We start from the raw sequence: 4969 nt of genomic DNA on the forward strand, positions 1-4969 counted from the left end.
TGAATGCCAATAAAGTTTTATGAATAATTGCAAAATAGTTTATAGTTGTTTTGTGCCACTAATTAATGAAATTGAATTGTTATGTTTGTGGCTGTGATTATAATTGGTTTCTTGATTGTGTTGGAATTGTTAAGAATCATGATTTAGTTTATTATGATGTGTTAATTGTTAAATTGAATTATGATGAGATGATTATTGGGAATCTCTTGTTTAATAATTCTTGAAGAAAAGTCAATGAATTGCTGAGATTGAGAAAACTCCTAAGGGTTGGTTAAGTTCATTTTTAGGGGAGGTTATGTCTGAATTTTTACAAAATATAAGGATTTAATTAAATTAAATTATGTAAATTATGCCTTGAATAATGAATTTGATGTTTGATAGCTGAAAATGGATAAGTGCTTGGTTGATGCTAGTTATTGGTTGTTATAAGGTTGAAAAGTGGATATTCTTTGAAGGTGTTAGATTAAACTCAAGGTGTTCGAAAGTGGCTTGAAAGAATATTTAAGGAAGTTAAGGAAAGTTTAAGGGAAAATATTAAAAATTAAAAGGGAAAAAGAGAATAGAAAACTGATATATGAAAGATTGAGGTTGGTAAGCAAAAACTAAGGACAAATTATTGTGAACTGAAAACTGATATTTAGAAAGGGTAAAAGAAAAATGTTGAAAGAGAACTGAATGATTAAGTGCCTACCTATCATGGACGAGGGTTCTATCTCGCTTGTTTAAGATGTAGACTGATTGAATGCTAAAGCAGGGAGTACCCATGGACTAAATGATCATTGATCTCAGAAAAACCTACGGACTGTTGATTGTTTAAATGTGGGGAGTACCGACAGAATGAATGATCATTGATCATAGAGAAACCTATGGACTGATTAGTTAATAATCTCAGGGACGCCCACAGACTGAAGATCACTCTTTCTTGTTGTACTTATATTATGGTGTCAAGCTTTGCGACAATTGCCTGTTGTCATGGACTAGTGGTATTTTAACCACATCGACACCTATACACGGACTGATGCAATTATAAAACCATATCTAGGACTAGTTCTTAGGTAATGTTGGGTTATAGGGTGTAAACCGACACGTAAGCTCATGGACTGCTTAGGACATACATTTATCATGCATTTGTATGAATTGCTTGAGTGTGCCTTCTATTGCTGTGTTATGTTATCTGTAAAATTCTCTACTATTTGATTTGTGTGAATTGTTTATATGTTTGTATTATGTATCTTGTTTGTGCTAGTTGGTTTATAAATGTGAATGTGAACTGACGTGACTGAGAAATTGTTAATATGATTAAGGACTGATGTAACTGAGGATTGATTAATGTAACTAAAAATTGGTTTAAGGTAATGAAGATAATTGAATTGTTTAAAGTAAGACTCGAGGAATTTTAAGGGTTTCATTAAATCATTCTTGAGTTATAAGTTGATTATTTTCATTTTATTCTTTACTTTTACGGCATTCACATTCTCTACTGAAAACGTGTGGATCTGTTTTCACTCCAAATTTTCCAACCCTTCAGCAATAGATGTGAATACTTATTGCAAAGCTGTAAATGCATAGAAGAGTTTGTTTACGAGTTAAGTTATTATTATTAGAACTTATTTTTCCCTCGCCTTGTTAATTGAAGTTTTTATTTTCCATCAGAAGGGTAGGCTTATATTTGTTGTTCATTTGAATAACTATAATGTATTACTAGTAATTATGTGAATAATATTGTTTAGAGATTTTGATGAAAGATTTCAAATGATTAATGATGAGCGAATTTTTTATACACTTTTTAGCATTATTTTCTTAGTGTTTTTAGTATATTTTGTTAAGTTTTATTATGTTTTAGTGCAAAATTCACTTTTTAGATACTACTTTGAGCTTTTGTGTTTTTTCTATGATTTTAGGTGAATTTTGGGTGAATTTAGCAAGTTTTGGCAAAGTTTGATTCAGAGGCAAAAAAAGCATAGCAGATGCTGTCAGATTCTGACCTCTGTGCATTCAAACGAGCATTTCTGGAGCTACAGAGGTCCAAATGACACGTTTTTAACGGCATTCGAAAGCTAACTTCCAAAGCTTTCCAGAAATATATAATAGTTTATACCTTTCTTCGGAAATGATGGCCCAAGACTGGCGTTCAACATCCCAAGGGGAGCAAGGAAGCAGCATATCTACCCCCTAGAGGGCGTTCAATGCCCATCCTTACAAGTTGGACGCCAAGCTTAACCCAAAGTCCCAAACACTCACCAAGTGGGCCAGAAGTGGATTTTCGCACATTTAGCCTAGTTTAGTTTATTTTGTAATCTCTGATTATTATTAATATCTTTTTAGGTTTAGTATTAGTATATATAAGGGAAGATCACCATTGTTTTAGGATCTTCTCCACCACATTCGAACGCTACAAGTTATTTTCTGTACAGTATGAGCAACTAAACCTCCTAGGTTAAGGTTAGGAGCTCTGCTGATTTCTATAGATTAATGCAATTACTTTTCTACTTCAATTTATGTTTGATTCTATTCTATGATGCATTGTCATTCTTCATCCTTATGAATCTCGATTCTACATGAGTTCCTTACGAGTCCTAACCCAAATAGTATTGAGTTACAGCTTGAGAATGCATCACGGTTCCAACAAGTTATCTGGGTTAATTGGGGTATGTGACATAAAATCTCGTTAGTCAGGGATAATTGAGGTTCCTGTGGCTCTAAAGGCTAGAATCATAGAGCGTCAGTCTCTGATTCGGAAAATCCGACCTTGTCCGTGGCATTTTGAGTAGGATCATCAAGAGATTGAATTGCGTGCGCTTCACCCTCTCCCAGATTTATCTAGCCTATTCGGGTGTTTGGTTTGGATCTGAGGAGATTAATGACCACGACCAATGGCTTAATCACTTACAGCCTTGCCATTGAAGGAATCATTCATCATTGGAGTAGTTAGTATGACGTGTTGATCCAAAAGAATCAGTATCTCTGAGGCCTTAACTGATCTCTCATTGCTGTTTTTACGTTTTATTATCATTGCTTGTTTATGCGCCTACTACAAACAACAACTATCTTTTCATTCGCCTGACTAAGATCTGCAGGATAACCACAGCTTGCTCAATCCAGCAATCTCGTGGGATTCAACCCTCACTCATCTGAGGTATTACTTGGGCGACCCGGTGTATTAACATCAGTCAATGTAAACAAAATGCACAGTGGCACCATCTGTCGTACCATGGATACATGGGAATTTAGAGATTTAAGTTATACAAAATAGTTAGAAACTTTGAGAACAAATATCTTCACCTGTGAAAACCTTTGAATGTCCATGCGAATGTGTAAAAATTCTGTAGAAACTAACTTGAAGACTAGAACATCTTTTGGCCTCAGTCTGTAAGCTTTGTAGCAATCCGGCCATTTGAGTCCAAATCGATAGTCTAAAGGATTTCTGGGGTTGTTGTGTGCTTCAAAAAGAAAAGTGTTCCTCTTTGCTGAAGATTGGCCAATTATGGTCCAGAACACACCATCGCCAAAGAGCCATAACTCCAATGCAAAGTTGACTGGTATGTACTACGTCAAACCAGAAAAGGCAATCAGATTAGCCTTTCATGGTAATTATTATTAACAATTAATAATAATCATGTGGGTAAGGGATCATTCAGTTGTTTGTTTGTATCAAACATACCAGTCTGCTAGATTTGAAATGGCCTCATTTAAGTTGCTTTGAATGTGTGCGAAAAACCATGTCCTTGGAGTAAAAACCGAACAATTAATAATGAGGTTATTATATGTGTGTTTGTTAAAGTGTTTCAATAGTGCAAGGTTTGGCAATTATATATCAACAACAAAGGAGTAAATATGATTTTATCATATTTTAGCAACTGTAACCACTAAATTATCTTTGATTTCATTTGAGTCATCTTCCCTATGCAGTGATTCATGATAGCAGTAGGTAGTTTTGATGACATTAGATGATTGTCCATCTTTTGAATGTTTGTACTTTAGATTGAATTGTATCTTAATGTCAACAAGCCTATTTGGGTATATGCAATTGCTCACGTAATAGTTGGGATCTGAAGGGATTGCTAACTCTTAGTTTCTTTTATCTTAGAGAGAAAGGTAGAATAGACCAATGCCAATATATCTAACTCAACTCTTATGTCCCTTCCTTTACAGTAGAATGATAGAAACCTCTCAAATTTGTGCTCATCGATAACTCTATTTATTCCTACACCACTTAGTTCTATTTCAAGGCAGTTGTCACATGAATCAATTGCATAACAAATCAAGTCAAAGTCTAAACCATACTTTGCTAAGAAATCCTTGGAAAAAGGCCTCCTATTCTAGAAGAATTAGAACAAAACTCTTTTAATTGCAAACTTACTTTGATTTATAAGACAAATGAATTGAAATACAAACTAACTTGGCCTTTATATCACTTTAAAATTAGGTTTTGTCATTTTCTGGAGGCTAAAGATTGATTGTTGACCTAAATCGCCTGTGATGTCAATGTTTCAATTTGCTTCAGTATACATTATTTGATGTATTATAGGTTTATTAAGTTTTGTAATTGGCATAGATAAGTGTTTCAATAAAATCAACTAGAAAAAGATGCCAAATGAAAGCAAAATCAACCTGTTACCTAACACCAATGATGACATGTCATTTTAAGCGATTTTTTCTATTTCGTTTCTATTTCATTTTCTTAGGTTTTAATTAAATTTATTATTTTTCTAATAGAATTTAATAAATAATAAAATATTTGGAGTTGGAATAGTATTTTTATGTTTTCAGGGGTTTTTGGCTAAAAAACTAGCAAGAATCAAAGCTTTTTCATAAAAAAAATATAATGATAAAAAAGTATGGCATAAGGAAGAGAAAGCGTGCCCTAAGGAATGTACCAAACTCCATGCTTGGTGTAACACCCTAACATTCAAATTCTTATGCTCGAGTCATAAGTCAATGATACTAAGGTGATACGACTCAAGTTGGA

Source organism: Arachis ipaensis, chromosome B02, assembly GCF_000816755.2.
Source record: "Arachis ipaensis cultivar K30076 chromosome B02, Araip1.1, whole genome shotgun sequence".
NCBI classification, from domain to species: Eukaryota; Viridiplantae; Streptophyta; class Magnoliopsida; order Fabales; family Fabaceae; genus Arachis; species Arachis ipaensis.